At 42.6% G+C, this 22,232-nt stretch overlaps 1 protein-coding gene across 6 annotated transcripts in view; it reads left to right on the forward strand.

Moving 5' to 3' along the window:
- Positions 1 to 22,232, forward strand: part of gbe1 (1,4-alpha-glucan branching enzyme 1) — a 267,486-nt gene that overhangs the window by 206,114 nt on the left and 39,140 nt on the right. The window lies entirely within an intron of this gene.

Genomic DNA, 22,232 nt, shown 5'->3' on the forward strand with positions numbered 1-22,232 from the left:
GCAGAAATTAGGTGGCAGATGGTAGGGAGAAAAGATTACTGATACAGAGAGAGATGGAGGAGATGTTATGAAGTGGAAATGTTTAGACATCTTGAGATGGGGAACACTGAGGGCTTTCTATCCAGGTTTCTTTTGTTGAGGTTAACCCCATTTGTCCCACCCCAGTATGTCACTACTGGGTTCTCTCAGATGAATTGAAAATTGAAAAGAGATATCGGCCAGGATGTAGCCTAACCTGAATTGGTAGGTCCAGTCAAAGTAGGGACTTCCTGTTCCTTTTAGACATGATTCGGAGTATCTAATATAATAATTTGTTGAGATTATTGTCAAAGAACCTATTTAAGTGTCCCACTTTTTTATAAGAACTGGATAGCTACAGAGGGCAAAGACTTCTCAGTGCTGGTTTGCAAGCTGTAGCATCATCACAACAGATATGTGGTACCTAAGCCTTATTTATGGTTAGAAAAAAAAATATTGAGAGTCCAGTGGAACTGCACAGGGCTAGTTTACATATTTGAAGATTGTCAAAGTGTTCTCGATACATGAAGCTGAAAGAGGCGACTTCTACATGACCAGGGTTTTCTCCATGTTGTGATAAACCCTCATTAACTAAGTTCCTCATGTCAGAAATGCCAAGGGAGAATTAATCACACATTGGCTAGTACATTATGATTGGCATGCATTATGCCGTTACATCTGATCAAGCTAAAATATGAAGAGGACATATTCTATCCCTAAAATCAGTGCAGCTTTATCTGAAGGAGATTTTCTTAATTGTAATAGCTATAATAAAACTTGTAGGTTTTCACCAAAGACTTTCACAACTGGAATCACTGGAGTTTTATGCTGCTCTGGAGACTAGGATGTGGAACAATGGCTTTAAGCTACAGGAAAGGAGATTCTTCCTGAATATTAGGAAGAACTTCCTCACTGTGAGAGCTGTTTGGCAGAGGCTGGATGGCCATCTGTCAGGGGTGCTTTGAATGTGATTTCCTGCTTCTTGGCAGGGGGTTGGACTGGATGGTCCATGAGGTCTCTTCCAACTGTATGATTCTATAATTCCAGGCTGTATGGCCGTGTACTAGCAGCATTTTCTCTTGATGTTTCGCCTGCATTTGTGGCTGACATCTTCAGAGGATGTGATCACATTAGCTTCAAGAAATATATTTTCCCCAAACAATACACTGTAGCCTTCCCAAGTTTGGAATTACTCAGATGGTGCCCTTCAGATTTTAGTCTCGGAAGAGCCCTGTAAAGAACGTTAGACAGAGATAATAGACTTTATTGCACAAATTTGCTATTTACTATAGTCACACTATCATTGATAGCAAATACTGAGTACCTTCAATATTGCATCTCTGTTCTTTAGTGCAATTCACCAATTTGTGGTCTTGAATTGTATTTTTGCATGCTCTCATGACCCCGTCTTCCTGTATCTTAGCTATTTCTTAGAAGCTATTCATGGATTTTACCCGTTAATAGCTAGGGATAGGAGAATTAAGGAGAAAAGGCAAACTGGCAGCAGGATGAAGATCCACCTGCAGTGCTGGTTTGCCTCCTTCTGGTGATAAAGTCCAATAACCGACGCAGATTGCTGAATAACATTGATGGTTGAGTAGCAATTAGGATCTGTGTCTTCCCAGTTTTAATCAGAGGGTGCATCTACAATGTGGAATTAATGCAGTTTGGCACCACTTTTACTGCCATGCCTCAATGCTATGTAATTATGTGATTTATACTTTGGTTGATACACCAGCACCTTTGTCAAAGAAGGCTAAATAACTTGTAAAACTACAACTCCTGTAATTCCATAACATTGAGTCATGGCACTTAAACTTGTATCAGACTGCATTAATTTTGCAGTGTGGATGCACTCTGACATTCTAATCACTTTACTGTGTCAGCATAAAACTTCTGCTTCCATGTTGACTGGGGCATTTTATCCGTTGTAGCTTTTAAAAACAACTTTCCTGCATTGATTATGACTATGGCATAGCAAGAGCAAAACCATGTTCCAGAAATTGTGCCTAGAATATATAGTTGGCCTGAACTTGGTTTAGTGACCCTGGAATTAGCATCTCAGGGCCTTCATCAAACAATTGTGTTTGGAAGACAAATGGCCTCAATCCATCTTCAGTTTCGCTGAACTGAATCTGATTACATGAAAAGTGGAAAATGGACCAATGTCACTTAACAGTACTGCATCTTGTGACTCCTCAAAACACTTTAATCCTGCTTCTTCAAAGTCTTGCCCTGTAAAAGAGATAGAAGAAAAAAGATAAAAGAGTCTGCATAATACAGTGGGGGAGGAAATCCTATGCTATAACAGAATTGCCTTCAGTTTGACTGTGATAACGTTCCATTAGTGCTTATGTAAAATAGTTGATACAGTATCTCAATACCCTTGGCTGTCAGTGTTTGAATTTACTTTCCAATTCACCTCTTTTTTGACACATCTTTCTCCCTTTTTACCTTCCCTATATTCCCACTTCAAACAAGCTTCTTGGTTTTGTATTCTCTCTCAGCAATCTTGTAAATAAACATGCATTATCAGAGACAGCTAGATATATTATTTTGTTTTGGTTTTGCTACTTAAAAGAATGTGCTTCATAGATTATTTCCGCTGCCCCCACCCAAAAAAATGAGCAAGTCATTTTTGTGTAGTTTTTTTTTTTTACTAGTATTATTAATAGATGGGTTACCACATTATTTGGGAAGTGTTTATAGGCTGGGATCCAAGAGTATTTCAAGAAACATGTATATGCTTGCAGAAATTTTCCGTTTTTATCATTAGAAAAAGTTGGGTTTTTTTCTTTGTGCATTGTCCCATTGGACCCCACATTGGCATTGGTTGTTGCACTGTTTCTAGATGATACATTTTTGTCGTAATATGATGGATTCCTTGTATTTTCTCCTAGAATTTCATGGCAATTGGGGTTTAAACAGGTATATTGTGAAAAATACTGCTCAGTGGACAATGGGGCCCTTGCTTGTTCAGTAGGGAAAGGAGGGACATTTAAGCAATGTCTTTAAGTGACAAGTTGACATTCTCAATTATTTTAAAAATAAAACAAATGGGGATGTGAATAAAGAAATGGAAAATTGCTGATGCTCACCCATCTTACTTAACAAGCACTGGGAATCTTGGAAAACTGCTTAATAAATTCCTGGATGGTTGCATTATACAACATAAACTATAACGTTTTTCTTATTCAGTTATGACCAATTTCTTATTATGAAATTTTTAAGCTTTCTGATAGGTCCCTTTTTATTACGTTGGTTAATCTGGTGCTGGTTGAAACAGTATTGAAGAGCCATATACAGATGTCCTCAACTTTTTGAAACTTTGTGAACAACTCTTGAACTAAACTCAATTTGAGAACCTTTAAAAACATAGGTGTGTTCTACTACCTTCAGTCCCCCCCCCAAAAAAAAAGTATCTTAAGCTGTTAGCTTGGTGCTGTTAATATCTGTCATTTTTACAACAGCTTTGCCTAAAAGTTACAAAACAGAACAAAATGAAGATAATACACTGCTATTTCTCCTGTAGTGTGTATATATTGCTGAGCCTTTTAAATTCCTGGAAATGGATTGTATTGCACATTTTCACAGCATGTTTTAAGTCTTCCTGCCTGAAATAAATTCTGACAAGATGACACATTGAAAGGAACAGAATAGGATGTCCAGCTTTATCTGATCTCCATACAGCATGGGTCATTTGTTTTGATTATGTGTGTTGTTTTGTTGAATTTATATTTAGAAATCTCATTACAGACTCTTTTATTGTCTTTCTACATGGTGTAATACCTGTGGAGTATAATTGCATATAGACAGTCTCCTGTCTCCACAGTAGTTTTGAACCTTGTAGTTGATAAAATTAAGATGCACTCAAAGTATGGATTTAGTTCTTTGTATATTTCCCGCAGTCTCATTTTACAGATGGTTAATAGCCCATCCATACTGCAAGATTTGTCCTAAAGCAACAGGGACGGTCTGACCAAACATATTTCTTTAGTGTCAGTGGTAGCATTTATTTTTATCTGTACAACTGCACACTATACAAATATGTCATCTAACTTTGAATATCCATGAATAATTATTTAGTGTCTTACTAGTACACTCTTTTGCTGTGAGGTACGGATACAATAAAAATTTAAATGCCTTTCTGCTAAGGGCTGAAATTGATGTAGTTCTAGGGAAAGGGGAAAAAAGAATGTATTTCTTGCTGAAAGGTATGGGAGCTACATTTGGGCAATTTTCATTTGCTCAGTAAGATAAATGTGCTCTTCAAATGAAATCCCTTAAAGAATTTTGTAACTGAAATGGAAAACGAATTTCCTCCCTTTCAGTCCTAAAAAGGCATAGCATCCAGTTCAGAGCCTGCTGTGTGTTGTAATTTGTACCTGAAGTTCCTTGGTAAGTGATTTTTCACTGTTGATTTACAAGAAGGAAGCCCAGCCACGTGTGCATCTATTTTCCAGGAATAATTTGCAAATTGATCCAAACTCACATCCTCAGGAAAGTGTCATTATTCAGTGTTATGCATATACTTCCTGTGTAAAGTGTTCCAGATTTAATCCCTGGCATCTCTAGCTAAAAGAATAAATGCAGGTGATATGAACAGGCTGCCTTGAGACTCTCCACAACTGCCTGTCAGTAGACAATAATGGGCTAGATCAAATTGTCATTATGCCATGTTCTTTACTTACAAGATGTTCATCGAGCAGGGCAGTATAGATTTGTTTGGGTTGTGGGTTTTCTTCTTGAAAAAGATAATGAAAAAATATTTGGCTGGATAGTACCTCTACAGATTGTCCAGTAGCCTTTCATGTTTTGAATTACAAAACCAGAATGAAGTGTGTTAATCATACCAAATATTTTGAACAGACATAATTATGCAGAGATTTTATGTTTGTTGACTGTATTTCAGGTTCATCTCTAAATTATGAGAATTTGGTTAAAATGTAGAAAAGTTACTCAAAACTACAAATCACATTATTCCATATGATAGAACTATGTAAAAGAGAAATTTAAGTTCTATATTTGTCTGGTGTGCAAGGACCCCAGATCCAGATCCTTATTTTAACTGTCCCTCTTGGCTGGTCATGCAGGAAAGAGGTCCAATTTAGATTTCAAATACAACAAATTATGATGAGCGCATTTCTCAGAGAAGGGAATTCTCCATCCTGTTTAAAAGAAGCACTGCTGGGGGAAAACCCCATTGATCCCCTGAACCTTAATTAACTACAGACAAGTCTCTAACCTTCCCTTTTTGGGCAAGGTGACTGAGAAGGCAGTTGCCCTCCAACTCCAGGGAGTATTGGATGACACACACTTCCTTGACTCATTTCAAACCAGCTTCAGAGCAGGATAAGGAGTTGAAACTGCTATGGTCACCTTAATGGATAATCTCCACCTCAACACTGACAGTGTCCCTGCTGGTACTTCTAGATCTCTTAGCAGCCTTCGATACCATTGACCATGGTATCCTTCTGGAACGCCTGAAGGTGCAGTGAATCAGAGGCACTGTGTTGCAGTGGCTCTGATTGCACATCTCATGCAGGTTCCAGATGATGATGCTTAGGGATACCTATTCCTAAAAAAGGAAACTGATATATGACATCACACAATGGATCATTCTACCCCTAATGCTTTTTAACATGTATATGAAACTACTGACAGAGATCATCGGTAGACATGGGGTGGGATGTTATCAATATGCTGATGATACGCAAATATATTTTTCCGTACCTTCAAAACCAGCCTCAGTAAGGATAGTGTGTCGCCTCTTAATGAATGCCTGCAGAGATAGAGGGCTGGATGAGAAAGAACAAATGGAAAATGAACCCAGACAAAACAGAGGTTCTTGCCATCAAGGGTCCTGACCTGAAGATAGAGATGTGTCAACCAGTTCTGGACAGGATTACACTCCCCCTAAAATACTGTATTCGTAGCTTGGGAGTACTCCTGGATCTGCCTCTCTAAATGTCATCCCAGGTAGATGCGACAGTCAGGACTGCTTGTTACCAGGTTCAACTAATATGCCAACTATGCCTCTTCCTAGAATTCAGGGACCTAAAAATTGCATTGCATACACTGGTAACTTCAGAGTTGGACTTCTGCAATGTGCTGTACATTGGGTTATCTCTGTAACAAGTTCCAAAACTCCAATTAGTTCAAAACATGGCAACCAGATTGTTTACAGGAATGTCTAGGAGTGAGCATATTACACCCATATTAAAATCACTCAGCTGGTTTCGAATTAGTTTCAGGCAAGCCCCCACCCTAGTAGCATTCAGAAAGAGCTTGAAAACCTGGCTCTTCACTCAGGCCTTTGGATAAAGATTGCTAATCCCCATAACATTCTTGTATCCGTGACCACTTTTTACCTTTGTCAACTTGATATAGACACAGGGTCTACTCCCATCCCAATTTGCACTTCCAAGAATTTACAGCGCTTCATCAGTCACCTCGTGTTTACAATATTTATATGGTGCACTTTACCCAGTCTACTTTTTACAACCTCTCCATTTTAATCCATGTTTTATTAGTTTTGTCATTTATTTTTATTGGGTAATGTTTAATTTTTTATAATTGTACATACATTTTGCCTATTGTTGTGTTTTATATTGCTATTGTTTTTATTCGCGCTTGGCCTCATGTAAGCCACCCTGAGTCCCCTTTGGGGAGATAGAGGTGGGGTAAACAAAATAAAGTTGTTATTGTTATTATTATTATTATTTTATTGTATGACACAGCAAATAAGATAGACATGCTGGATTTCATATCACAAAATCACAAGTCGAACACTTCCCAAGCGTTTAGGACTGTGTGATGTATTTTCGGATGATGCGTGCAGATCCCAGTAGGGTGGCCTTTTGCTGTTGACAGATCGTAATTTTGTCAATGTCGATTGTTTCCAAATGCTGGCTGAGATCTTTTGGCATGGCACCCAGTGTGCCCATCACCACCGGGACCACCTGTACTGGTTTCTGCCAGAGTCTTTGCAGTTCAATCTTGAGGTCCTGATAGCGGCTGAGTTTTTCCTGTTGTTTTTCATCAATGCGACTGTCCCCAGGGATGGCGACATCAATGATCCCAACCTTGTTCTTTTCCACAACTGTGATGTCTGGTGTGTTGTGTTCCAGAACTTTGTCAGTCTGGATTCGGAAGTCCCACAGTATCTTTGCGTGCTCATTTTCCAATACTTTTGCAGGTTTGTGATCCCACCAGTTCTTTGCTGCTGGGAGGTGGTACTTGAGGCATAAGTTCCAATGGATCATTTGGGCCACATAGTTGTGCCTCTGTTTGTAGTCTGTCTGTGTGATTTTCTTACAGCAGCTGAGGATATGATCAATGGTTTCGTCGGCTTCCTTGCACAGTCTTCATTTTGGGTCATCAGCTGATTTTTCGATCTTGGCCTTAATTGCATTTGTTCTGATGGCTTGCTCCTGGGCTGCAAGGATCAGGCCTTTTGTCTCCTTCTTCAGTGTCCCATTTGTGAGCCAGAGCCAGGTCTTCTCCTTATCAGCTTTTCCTTCAATTTTCTCAAGGAACTTTCCATGCAATGTTTTGTTGTGCCAACTGTCAACTCTAGTTTGTAGTGCGGTTTTCTTGTACTGATTCTTTGTCTGCTGTGCTTTGAGGAGTTTCTGATTTTTGACTTCAATCAAAGCAGGTTCTTCACTTTGCTTTACATATTCTGCCAGGGCATGTTCTTCTTCATTGACTGTTTGTTTTACTTGTAAGAGTCTTCTGCCCCCTGATCTTCTAGGCAGATGTAGCCGGTCAACATCACTGTGAGGGTGCAGTGAATGATGAATGGTCATGAGTTTTCTTGTTTTTCTGTCCAAATTGTCCAGTTCCACCTGTGTCCAGTTTATGATGCCAGCAGTATATCTTATGATAGGTATAGTCCAGGTGTTTATGGCCTTAATAGTGTTGCCTCCATTGAGCTTGCTTTTGAGAATTTTTCTGACCCTTTGTGTGTATTCTTTGCTGACCACAGTTTTCACATGTTCATGCTTGATGTTGTCCAGCTGTAGTATGCCCAGATATTTATAGGCCTCTGGCTGGTGACACTTTATTGTTTGGCCATTAGGCATATTTATGCCCTCACTTTCAATGATTTTTCCCTTCTTCAATGCCACTGTCGAACATTTGTCCAAACCGAACTCCATGCTGATATCGGTGCTAAAAATTCGGTCTGTGTTGGTCAGAGACTGGATTTCAGTTTCCGTTTTCCCATACAGCTTCAGGTCATCCATGTACATCAGATGCGAAATTTTGTGAGATTTCTTAGATGTTTGATAGCCGAGATTTGTTTTTTGTAAGATTGTTGACAGAGGGATCATGGCAATAATGAAAAGCAGAGGGGACAATGAATCTCCCTGGAAAATTCCTCTTCTGATATTGACTTCTGATATTGATATAGCTTTCATTTCCAACAAACAGTTCAGTTTTCCAGTGCTCCATCATGTTTTCAATGAAGGTGCCAACGTTTTTACAAATACCGATGACGTCTAGGCACTTGATGATCCAGCTGTGTGGGATTGATTCAAAGGCCTTTTTGTAGTCAATCCACGTCATGTGAAGATTAGCTTTTTGGTTCTTACAGTTCTCCAGAATCATTTTGTCAATCAATAACTGGTCTTTTGTGCCCCTACTTTTCCGTTTGTTGCCTTTCTGTTCATCTGGCAAGATGATTTTTCTTCAAGATAGTCTTGAATTCTGTCAGCTATAATGCCAGTCAGTAGTTTAAACATAGTGGGCAGACACGCTATTGGCCTGTAGTTTCCTGGTGCTGCTCCTTTTGCTGGATCCTTTTGTATTAGGAAAGTTCTTCCAGTTGTTAGCCATTCAATGATACTTCCTTTCTGCAGCATCTCATTGAATTGTTGGGCCATTTTTCCATGTAAACTAATCAGATGTTTGAACCAAAATCCATGAAGTTGATCACTACCAGGCGATGTCCAGTTCTTGACTTTTTGCACTTGTTTGCTGATCATTTCAGTTGTTATTTCCATCTGTTCCATTTTGTTCTGTGAGAATTTTCCTTCAAACTCCTTTATCCACCCAGCGTTTTTGTTGTAGTTCTTATTATTTTCCCAAAGTTCTTTCCAGAACTTCGTTGTTGCAGTTTTCTCTGGCTTTATGGTTACTGTGTCTACTGTTTGGTTCAGACTCTGGTAGAACCGTCTTTGGTTTGATTGAAACAGTTGATTTTGTCTGTACTGGATTATTGTGGCTTCATATCTTTCAATTTTTCTGGCTGTTGCTGTAATTTGTTCTTTCACGATTTCCAAAGCTTCTTCAATTTTTCTAATTTTTATTATTTTATTTATTATTTTTCTAATTATTATTATTATTATTATTAGTATTAGTTTCTGGACAAAGTAGAAGGTGTTGGTTTTGACAGGATCACCTTCTCCTTCACAATCCAACATTTAGGACAGCGGTTCTCAACCTGTGGGTCCCCAGGTGTTTTGGCCTACAACTCCAAGAATTCCCAGCCAGTTTATCAGCTGTTAGGACTTCTGGGAGTTGAAGACCAAAACATCTGGAGACCGACAGGTTGATAACCACTGCTTTAGGACACTTAGTCCTCTGAGGGATGCTTACTCCAACCAGCCAGAACACAACTGATGGCCGTCATCCAGAGTACCTTTTCATCAGCTGCCCCACGACTGTGGAATGACCTGGCAGAAGAAATCTGACAGCTAAACAAGCTGTTGGAATGAACCATCTCTTCCAGCAGGCGTACCCAGTCAATGTTTAATCATGAATTTTGATTTACATTCTATTGCTGTTATATGTTAATTTGTACCTGTGTTTGATGTATGTTTTTATATTTGACTGGTAAATCACCAGCAGTAATAAGATCCACCAATGGAAAGGTGGCTAGTTCAAAGCCCGGTCGGGGTGAACACTTGATTTTCCAGCCCAGTTCATTGTTTACCTAAGCAGTTCAAAAACAGCTTAGAGCCTTAAGTACAGAAATTAGGTATTGCTAATTAGTGGAGGTATTTTATGACACCATAAAGAACTAGACCAAAAATGTGATGACCAAAAGGAAGGTGGAAGGAAGAAGTCCTGATGGCTCTTTGTCATAGGGAACAGAGCAACAGCACCCCCCCCCCCCCCATGACTGAATCCGAACTCAACCTCTAAGGCAGGGGTCCCCAAACTAAGGCCCGGGGGCCAGATGCGGCCCTCCAAGGTCATTTACCTGGCCCCCGTCCTCAGTTTTAGACTTAGGGTCACCAAAGTCAGAAATGACTTGAAGGCACACAACAACAATCCTAATTAACTTGACTATCCCATTGGCCAGAAGCAGGCCCACACTTCCCATTGAAATCCTGGTAGGATTATGTAGGTTAAAATTGTTTTTATTTTTAAATATAGTATTGTTTTTTCATTTACTAATATTGTGCTATGGTAATAATATCATATATTGTGTACCTATATACATATAATATTGATAATAATATTATAATGTAATACAATATAATACTAATAATAATATTAATTATATATTAAATGTAATATTCTTAATATTACAGTATAGTGGTATAGTACAATATAGTAATATATAATGCTAATATTGTGCTATGCTAATAATATAATATATTGTATGTACATACAACTTGTAAACTACTCTGAGCCCCCTTCAGGATGAGAGTGGGTGGGGTATAAATGTAGTAAACAAACAAACAAACAAACAAATAATTGTTGTTGGGGTTTTTTTGCACTACAAATAAGACATGTATAGTGTGCATAGGAATTTGTGCGGTTTTTTTTTTCAAATGATAATTCGGCCCCTCAACAGTCTGAGGGACCATGAACCGACCCTCCACTTAAAAAGTTTGAGGACCCCTGCTCTAAGGCATCAAAATAGGACTTTGAGACAACATACCTTCTTTCTGCCTGTTCTGTTCTTTTCTGTCTTGTCTGTCCAAACGGCATTGAATGTTTGCTGTTTTTTCTTCGTGTACTCTGTGAATTCACACTAATGGAGAAGCTGCGCCTGCGCAGGTTCCGACGGAAACTCTTCCAAGCTGAAGTTCAAATTTTGGCGGTAACCACGCCCCCCCTTCCCAAGGGGCATATAAGGCAGCCCCAGGCGCCCGCTCTCCAGTTCCTTTTTTTCCGCCGCAAGGTTCACTTCGGACTCTTCGCATGTCTACTACTCGTTTCAAGCGTTGCACGCAGTGTGCTGCTAAAATTCCTGACTCGGACGGCCACGCCAAGTGTCTCTTCTGTCTTGGCGAGGCTCATGTGGTCAGTACCTGCCGTTTCTGCCTAGCTCTCACAGCTCAGGCCAGAAAGAACAGAGCCGCTAGGCTTAGAGCGGCGCTTTACGAGAGATCTCTCGCGCCAGAACCGACTCCGTCGACGTCGGGTACGTCGTCGTCTTCAGCTCTGAGAGCTATGTCGGCGCCACCAGCTAAGCCTCCGACAGCTAAAGCCTCCTCGGTCTCGTCCAGAGCGTCCAGGACCTCCAAGGCCGCTAAACCGGTCAAGCCACCGTGTACTGTGACGACGGCTACCGTGTCGACCCGCTCCGGAAAGGTGGGGCCTTCCTCGACGTCGAGCTCTCTGGCTTCGGTGACCTCGATCTGCTCTCGTATCGGCTCCCCTCCGTCCTCCTCTGCTATCAAAATAGCCTTTAAAAGGGCTCACGAGGAGTCTCGTCGAGCGCAATCTGACTCAGCTGTGGTTCCTCCCACACCTGGCAAGTCCTTGAGGGTTGCATCCAAGCAACCGCCGACAAAGAAACGGCTGACTCAGCGCTCCTCTTCCTCGGCCTCCTCAAGGAGAAACCCGCCATCTTCCTCGGCAACCTCCTCGAGAAGGTCTTCTCCAATTGTGCCAGCCCAGAGGCCTAGAGATGTTTCTCAATCTCCATTGCACCCCCTGTCTGACGGGGAGCTGCAGGACTCACCCCACCACTCTACCCAAACGGTGGTCAGGGTGCCGGTGCCGGAGCCCCTTGCGCCGCCTCACTCGTCGCGCCAACAGCTCTTCCCTCCCACCTCGACACCGGAGCGTGGCAGACAAACGGCTCGCCTGGCTCGAGCAGCCCAGGCCTCAGCGTCTAAGGATCCCCGGCTCCCGGCCCTCTCTTCCCGCGAGGCCTTGCCTCCTCCCGAGACTGTGCTTTCTTCTCCCCCTCAGTCCCCCCAAGGGGCTGAGGAGGAAGATGTTGATATTGACCGCCCAGACTCTGTCCTCTCGGCCTCGGTGGTCTCTCTCGGTCTCGACCTCTCTCCTCCCCACGATGCGTATGAGGCAGACCCGCCTTCTCCTACTGACAATATTCGTGCCTTCTCTGATCAAATGGTCAGAATGGCCGACGCCCTGGGTTTGGAGATCAAGCAGACTTCCAAAGCAGTGTCTGATCCAGTTTTCAAAAGGGTGCAGGCCCAAGCTCCGCCGGCCATGCTGCTCCCTTTCCTGCCTTATCTCTTGGACGTTATCCAGGCCTCCTGGAAAACCCCTTCCTCCATTCCTCCAACCTCGAAGAGGATCGAGACTTGGTACCGTACCGACGATGATACCTTGGAGTGGCTCAAACACCACCCCGACCCCAACTCCCTGGTCGTTAAGGCCTCTCAATCCTCAGGTCGTCAGTCGAACACTCCGGCCGACAGAGAAGGGAAGCGCTTCGACGCCGTGGGTCGAAAACTTTACTCTGGAGCCCTTTTGCTTTGCCGCATGGCGAACTATGGAGCCTGCATGGGTGCCTACCAGCAGATTATCTGGGAGAAGGCACAGCCCTTCTTCGCTAAGATGTCGGACGAAGACCGTTCCGTCCTCACTACCCTCCAACAGGAAGCAGACTCGCTTGCTCACCACCAAATACAAATGGCGAAACATACAGGTGATACTGCGGGCAAGATGATTGCCCACGCGATATCCATCCGCCGCCACGCCTGGCTGAGGTCTTCGGGTCTCTCCTCATCTTCCAGACAAGTCATTGAGGACCTTCCTTTTGACGCGCTCGGACTGTTTAACTCCGGTACCGATGACAAACTCAAGTCTAATCATGACTTTAAAATTCTTGCGTCTAAATGTGGCGACCAACCGCAACCTCAGCGCACCCGCTGGTTCCCGCACCGCTCCCGCCGCTTCCCGCCGCAATCTTTCAGACACCACTCTTTCAGGCGGCCCTCGGGCTCGAATAATCAAACCCATCACCAACCTCGTCGGGGACCTCATCCGCAAAAGCAACGCGGTCGAACCACCCCCGCTCCTCCGCAGGCTAACTGGCGTACCTGACACCAACCCCTGCCAAAGCTCCTCGCCCGCTACCGCTGTAGAGCCCACGCTGCCTCGACCCTCCTGCGCCTTTGCCGACCGCCTAGCCCCCTTTTACAATCAATGGGAGTCCATTACTTCAGATGCATGGGTTCTTCGCATTGTCCAAGACGGCTACGCCTTAGAGTTCACAGACCTCCCACCTACAGGTCGCATTCTCTACTCAACTCCTTCCCCAGAGATACTGGCCGAAGTCGATGCATTACTGGCCAAAGGCGCCATCCGTCCCTCCCCTCCCGAACTGGACCCTTTAAGTTTCTTCTCCAGATACTTTACAGTCCCGAAGAGGGGGGGCGGGCTACGCCCCATTCTGGACCTAAGGGCCCTCAATATATTCATTCGCCCTTCCAAATTCAGGATGGTCTCTATTGCCTCTATCCTCCCGATGCTGCAGCGGGGAGACTACTTTGCCTCCATAGACTTACGAGACGCCTACTTCCACGTGGCGATACGGGAGGCGCACAGACGGTTCCTCTGTTTCAAAGTCCTCGACCAAACCTACCAATTTACCGTTTTACCCTTCGGTCTCGTTACGGCCCCAAGGGTCTTTACCAAGGTCATCGCCGCCGTAGCGGCCCACCTCAGGCTACATGGCATCACGGTCTTTCCTTATCTGGACGACTGGCTTCTCGTCGGGCCCGATCCGGTTCTTCTCGAAAACCACGTCTCCTTCACGCTGCATCTTCTAAGATCTCTCGGCCTCCAACTCAACTCCGAGAAGTCAAATCTCTCCCCGTCAACCCGAATCCGGTTCATCGGGGCCCTCTTCGACTCCGTCACAGAGACTGTTTCACTACCGTTCGACAGATTCCTAACCCTCCGCCACCACATCGCCCTTTGTCGATCCGCCCGGAGGGTCAGAGCCCGTGCCATTCAAGTCCTTCTGGGCCACATGGCCTCCACGGTTCTCACGACCCCGTTTGCCAGGCTGCGCCTTCGGGTCCTACAAAGGTGGTTTATAGACACTTTCAAGCCGTTCTACCACCACAACTCCAAGTACTTGTCGGTACCGTCGTTCGTCCGCCAGTCCCTCTCATGGTGGACGTCTCACCAAAACGTGTGCAGGGGCCTCCCATTTCATCCAGCCCCGCCGTCGCTAACCATAACCACGGACTCCTCCACCTACGCTTGGGGAGCCCACATGAGCGGTCTAACGGTTCAAGATCTTTGGTCCCCATCCGAGAGGGCCAACCACATAAACTTCCTCGAGCTTCTCGCCATTCTCAAAGCCCTGAAAGCATTCTCCCGCCTCATCCGTCACAAGTCCATCCTCATTCAATCGGACAACCTCGTAGCAGTATTCTACATCAACAAACAGGGCGGTACGGGTTCAAGGAAATTGATGCTCCTCTCCTCCCGTCTCTGGGTTTGGTGCATAGCCCACGACGTACAGGTCTCTGCAATCCACCTGCCGGGCGCCCAAAACAACCTAGCAGATGCCCTCAGCAGGATGACATCTTCCTCTCACGAGTGGAAGCTCGATCCCGAGATCCTCGACGGTCTGTTCCTCCACTGGGGACGCCCTACTCTGGATCTCTTCGCGTCTCCCCACAACGCTCAGCTACCCCGCTACGGAGCGAGACTTCCCCCGAACTCCTTCCCCGGCTGTCTAGGGGATGCCTTTCTACTGGACTGGTCGGCGGAGATGCTTTATCTTTTTCCACCGATTCCCCTCATACCGAAAGTTCTCGAAAGACTTCTCTCGATCTCGGTCACAGCGATTCTCATAGCTCCGGCCTGGCCCCGCCAACCGTGGTATCCAGCCCTTCTTCGTCTCTCCAGAGGAACGTTTCGCCCTCTGCCTCCCTCGCCGCACCTTCTCTCAAGGGAGGACGGCAAAATTCTTCACCCGGACCTCCCTTCCCTTCATCTCACTGCATGGAGGATTCTTACCTAGCCTCCCTTCCGCAGAACCTGCAAGACGTCCTTCGGGCAGCCCATAAGCCGTCTACTACCAAGGCTTATTCCTATAAACTCTCTCGCTTTCACGCCTTCCTTCGATCCCGTAACGTCGACACCTTTCCGACTTCGGTATCGGTGGTCCTCGACTTCCTCATGACCCTCGTCGAGAAGAAACTCTCTCTCGCTTCTATTAAGGCTTATCTCGCAGCTCTTTCCTGGTCCTTTCAACGCCACGGTCAGCCATCTCTTTTTTCTCACCACTTGATCAAAACTTTTCTCCGAGGCTACAATAACATCTGCCCGCCGTCGCTACCACCTACGCCGGGCTGGAACCTCGAACTTGTACTTTCTCAACTCACTTCTGCTCCCTTCGAACCGCTTGCCTTGACCGATCTCCGCCTGCTTTCCTGGAAGTTGGCCTTTCTAGTGGCGATCACGTCGGCACGACGGCCATCCGAGCTTGCTGCTCTCAGGGTCGACGAGCCTTATCTACGTTTTCACCATGACCGCGCTGTTCTTCGCCCGGACATTACCTTTCTCCCTAAGGTGGTGTCAGCTTTCCACCTCAACCAGGACATTGTCCTACCAGCTTTCTTCTCTAACCCCTCCTCTCCTCTCGAGCAAAAACTGCACCTTCTTGACGTTCGAAGGGCACTTCTCTTCTACAGGGACCGTACCAAGGACATCCGTAAGACACAAAGACTCTTTGTCGCCTATGCCCAGGACAAGTTGGGTAATCCCATCTCTTCCCAAAGACTGTCCCACTGGATCGCTCAGGCCATTGAGTTGGCCTACGAACTAGCCAAGCGACCTCCTCCTCCATCCATCCGCCCGAGGTCGACTAGGGGCCTCTCGGCTTCAACCGCCTTCCTTAGGGGTATTCCGCTTGACTCCATATGCAAAGCGGCTATCTGGTCAAACCCTCTTACGTTTGTCTCTCACTACAGGCTGGACAATAAAGCCTTAAAGGACTCGGCCTTCGCAAGATCAGTACTCTCATCTTGCCTCTCCTGACTCTTAAACGTCTTTTCTCCTTATATTCACCCGCAGGTGACTCTCTATACCTCTCCTTCAAGTTTGGGCCGGTCTTTTTCCCCATACCTACCTCTAGGGATATGTTTTTCCCTGATTGTGTTGAGCAGTTGCTCTGTTGCTTTGTACCGCCTTATTGATCCTGGCGGATATGTCAAAGGCCATGATGTTTTTTCCCCCTCTCCCCCCTGGGAGAGCGTTTATATGCACTATACGCAATTGTGTGTTTTCTATCATGTTTATTGAATAATTTCTATATTATGTTTCCTCTTCTACTACGCTCATGTTTGCATTGCACTGGTCCTTTCGGACAATTTATTGCACTGATCTCTTGGGACTGTTATCTCAATATGTCCTAATAAATATATGTTTGGACATTCACTGATTGTCGAGTTTGCCTTGTCCCACCATCCGGGACCTTAGCGTGTCAGTCTCCATTAGTGTGCATTCACAGAGTACACGAAGAAAAAGGACAGGTTGCTCACCTGTAACCATGTTTCTTCGAGTGTACTCTGTGAATTCACACAAACCCGGCCTTCCTTCCCCTCTGGCAAACCTCTCCCTTTCTCGTTGCCTTGGAGGCGTAGGAACTGGAGAGCGGGCGCCTGGGGCTGCCTTATATGCCCCTTGGGAAGGGGGGCGTGGTTACCGCCAAAATTTGAACTTCAGCTTGGAAGAGTTTCCGTCGGAACCTGCGCAGGCACAGCTTCTCCATTAGTGTGAATTCACAGAGTACACTCGAAGAAACATGGTTACAGGTGAGCAACCTGTCCATATGTGTACTGTGATCTGCCCTGAGTCCCCTTGGGGAGATAGGGCGGAATATAAATAAAGTGTTATTGGTGTGCTTTTATCTATGTATTTTATTGTTTGTATTTTATATTCATACACTTTGACTTTATTGTACCCCTGCTCAACCCATCAGGAGAGGTGAGTAATAAAGTATTGTTATCATTATTGACTGGCAAACGAAGACCTACTCTTTTATCATTATCCTTGAATTTGTTTTTTTTTTTAATGTGCAACATTTCCATGTACAGAAATGTACTGAGAAGGTAGAATCCATTACCATTTTCCATAAGCAGCAGGTTTAACCATGTAAACACAATTATGCAGGTGTAGCATTCTAACCCAAGAGCTCAAGAGAACTGAATGGATGGGAAATGGCAGTGTTTTTTCTTCAAGGATCTGTAAAATACAGTTAGATGCTTATTTGAATGGTGATCACATTTGAATATCATGCTTTTACTAAACTTTAAAAAACTGCAGTGGAGCCCTGATGTGCCTTTATCTGTTTACTGTGTTTTTTAAAAAAAATCAAACTGTGGTTTTACACAGTCCGAGATATAGTTCAACTACAAGCCTCACTTATTAAGGAACATTCCATATTGTAATTGAGAAACTCAGAATTGTAAGTGGCATATATTTAAAACTAGCTTGAACGTGTTATGTGGTTTTAATGTAAGAAGAAGAAATACCTTCTAGTTTGGAAAGCAGACAAATAATATAATCAGACATGTTAGGACTGAAAAACATTATGTGTAATGTTGATAAAGCAAATAGACTCCCACCTGTACACACACACTTCATAGTACTAGAGCCTAGGTCCATTCACATAAGCAAATTCAGAATATACAAAAGGAACTATAGTGGAACCTTGACTTAAGAGCATCCCAACTAAAGAGTGTTTGAGTTAAGGGCCATTGCTTTGCTCGGTCTTGCTTTGACATACAAGATGTGTTTTGAACTAACAGCTAGTGCCAGAGGGAGCGCTAGCGCCAGAGTACAAGGCTTTAGGGCTTCAAGAGAGCAGCCTCATGCCTCTGTGCCTTGTGCTCTTGTCTGCTTTGGGAGATTGCTGCCCACTTTGCTCTTGTCTACTTTGAGGAACTTTGGGTTAGTTGATTTTGTGTGGCTTTTATTCCTGGTATGCTTGGCTTCATGAAGAGAGAGGGAGGGAGAGAGCAGGAGAGGGGGGAAGCTGGAATGAGTACAGTATGAAGAAAATAATGCTACTGCCTCTTCACTTTGTGCTTTGTGCTTCCTTGCCACAACTTTGTGCTTCTACCATTTTAAAGTTGATCTTTTTTATTGTTCCATGTGAATATGCAGGTTTTGCCTTGCTGTTGCACTGGCCAACACACATTTTGTTGACTCAAATGTGCTTCCTTGCCACAACTTTGTACTTCTACCATTTTAAAGTTGATCTTTCTTTTTTATTGTTTCACGTGAATGTGCATTTGGACATTATTTGTTATTTATAAAGTACTACTAAAAAAATAACAAAAACAATGGGGGGGTGTTCGGGAGTCCAGAATGGATTAATATCATTTCAACGTGAAAATTCAATTTGAGATAAGAGTGATTTGAGCTAAGAGCCTGGTCACAGAACAAATTAAACTCTTAACTCATGGTATCACTATACTTTATTTTCACACAGAGCGTACAGTAGAGTCTCACTTATCCAACACTCGCTTATCCAACGTTCTGGATTATCCAACGCATTTTTGTAGTCATTGTTTTCAATACATCGTGATATTTTGGTGCTAAATTCGTAAATACAGTCATTAATACATAGCATTACTGCATATTGAACTACTTTTTCTGTCAAATTTGTTGCTAAACATGATGTTTTGGTGCTTAATTTGTAAAATCGTAACCTAATTTGATGTTTAATAGGCTTTTCCTTAATCCCTCCTTATTATCCAACATATTCGCTTATCCAACATTCTGCCGGCCCGTTTATGTTGGATAAGTGAGACTCTACTGTACCTTGGAATTCATTCCCACAAGATATCATGATGGATGTGATCCAGCACAAATAGTGTATTGGTCCTGATGTTCTGTTCTTTTGCACATTTTGAAGTATATGAAATAACTTCTAATATAATAAAAAGGGAAAATGACCATCTTGAAAATAGGATTGTTGAAAGAACTATTCTGGAAGGATTATTTAAACAATTGGTATGGACCTACAGTAATGAAAGAGAACATACCATGCATAGTTTATTTATTATTTATTATTTATTTATTACAATATTTATATCCCGCCCTTCTCACCCAACAGGGGACTCAGGGCGGCTTACAATAAAACACACATATAAAAACTGTACAATAGTTGGCGAAATTGGAATCCTATACAAAATGTGTTCATCACTCTTGTACAGCACAGTGCATAAGTCATTATATATTTTATTAATTGCGACAAAAAGCCTATGCTCCATTATTCAGTAGATTATAGATTATAAACTGAAAACATTCCTTTTTTTCCAGAGAGTTGAAATATTATTCCTCAGAAGCTTGGAATTCTCAAGGAATTTTTATATATATTCCTGGTATAATAAACGGATTCTCGTTAAAAGGTCCAAAGAGAATTGAATGATCCCAGTTGGGAAACCACAGTACTTGCGATATTTCAAACATGATATATTGATTGACTTTCTTTTCTAAAGTATTGTTTCTATCATAGTCCTTTTAGACAGTAGTAAACTCTATTTATCAACAAGTTTTCAGTTCTGAAATGAGTAGGAAGTATTGCACCATATAAAATGTCGGTTGCTTTGGGTCTGAGGGTTTTGTTGGGGGGAGTGCACATTGGTGATAGCATAAGAATACGGATATAAATTACCCTGCTTCATAATTTTGAATGTCTATGGTTTCATGAATATTAATGTATTCATGAAGCTTGACATCTGTCACTTGGGATGCTCAAAAGTTTTCTTTCTTTTTTTTAATGACAAGTTTTAATGGCTCTTTTCAGAGCCAGCTAGTCTGTGGGAGTTTACAAAAATATCTTGACAGGGTTGTTTTGCACCATTTTTGCACCAAGTTGTGAAGCTTCCTGAAAGCTTTGTTGCTTGTTAGTTTTGACACCTATCCAGTTCTCTTTGTAGTATAATTAAATATCTCCTGGATCCCCTGGCTGATGGCATTCTGATGGCATTTCTAGATGAACTGTTCACTTAGATTAGTGATAGTTTCATATATGTGTGCTGTTCACGTTTAAATATTTGAAAGACTGTAAGAGTATAATAACAAAGAACAATGAAAAATGAAAAATTGTTTGGCTTCTGAATTGCAACATTTCCCACATATTAAACATTATAATTCCATGAATAAACACTTGTTTCTTTAAAACCAAGGGACAAGCTTAATGTTTTGGATAGAGTCATCCAACTTTAAATGTTGCAAATCATGTAGTATCCTAGAAAAACACAGGTAGAGAGCCATTTTGAGTATCTGTATAATATACCAATATTTTTATTATATAACATCCTGTAATAAAACAAACAAGAACTGATGTCCTCTTTCTCCCTAACCAAAATGACCTGATCAACTTTACCTTAGGTATATCCAGATTGTGGCATCCAACTAACTAGTTGAAGACAAGTCAGTTAAACAAGGAAATGACATATTAAAATTGATGTAATAATTATTTTTGACAAGTTAGACAAGAGCATTTATTTCTTGAAACATATAAGAACAAAAGCTCTGTTTTATCATTTTATCTTCCACTAGGCCAACCTTTGCCCTTTTATAGGTATGAGAAGAGCCTACAAATGCTTGGGCATCCCTACTGCTGAGATGACAAATTAAAGTGACTTTTTTTTTCTTTTAAGAGGTTACTCTCCACCTCACTGTCCACATTTACCATGCCAGCAACAACAAGTCTCTCCCTTTCAAAATAGATGCCCATGTCTCATTTTCCATTCTGATAATGTTTATGCAAGCCTTCAGAATCCACTTGTATCTTGTTTGTGATGGCATAATGTTTGCATCAGTATTATTGTGAGTAGAATAATAATAAATAATAATAATAATAATAAAACTTTATTTATACCCCGCCACCATCTCCCCAACGGGGACTCGGGGCGGCTAACATGGGGCCACGCCCAGAACAGTACAATATAATAAAATATGAAAACAGCATACCATAGCACAATTAAAAGCAATACAATAAATGATAATAGACATTACATCAAAAAATCAAAAAACAGTAAAACAGGGCAGGCCGCATGGACACAAGGATAAAACTTGGAGTGACAGGAACAGAGGAGTACTCCACTGTGGACAGGGACACATGAAAGCGGGGCAATCTAGAGGGTAGATGTTGAGGGGGGAGCAATACAGAAATATATAACAGAAATTACTCACCGAAAGCAGAGCAGAAGAGCCATGTTTTCAGGTCTTTCCTAAAAGCTAACAGAGTGGGAGCTTGCCTGATCTCAGTAGGTAGAAGGTAAAGGTAAAGGTTTCCCCTGACATTAAGTCCAGTCATGTCCGACTCTGGGGGTTGGTGTTCATCTCCATTTCTAAGCCGAAGAGCCGGCATTGTCTGTAGACACCTCCAAGATCATGCGGCCGGCATGACTGAGTAGAAGCAAGGTGTATATTAACATAAGAAACCATCTACATACACCCACACATTTCTTTCTCTGTTTGTGAAGATGTTTCTGTCACAATGATAATTTCTGATACAGCTGGACTTCCCTGGAAACAAAAATTGCCCATCTTAGTAGAACACACGTTGTATGCAGGTGCTATATATATTCTTCACATGGGGAACTTGATTTGATGCTATTGTACAGCAGATATTTTTAAGAGGACTTAAACTAGATTTGGTAGAAATGTTAGAAATGTTTGTCTGTCTTTTCATAATTCTTGGGAAAACTTCCATGTGAGATTTCTTGCAAGGTGATAGGCTGTGTTATCTCGGCTGGAGTAGTAAAGTCATGTTGATTACGAATTGTTTATTATTTGTAATATTATATTGACATATTTTAGGTCTGCACTAACTATTTTAATACTCTGTGTGTGCATACTCTTTAACCATAATATGGCCATTGAAATCTACATGCTTGCCCATGTAATAAATGTACTAACAATCTGGATTCTTCCTGCCCAATAGAAGTGCCATTGATTGTTCAAGAAATTATAATCTTATATCATTGAAATGTGATATTTAAATAGTTTCAGTA

The sequence above is a fragment of the Anolis carolinensis genome, chromosome 3 (assembly GCF_035594765.1).
Source record: "Anolis carolinensis isolate JA03-04 chromosome 3, rAnoCar3.1.pri, whole genome shotgun sequence".
In the NCBI taxonomy this organism is placed as follows: Eukaryota; Metazoa; Chordata; class Lepidosauria; order Squamata; family Dactyloidae; genus Anolis; species Anolis carolinensis.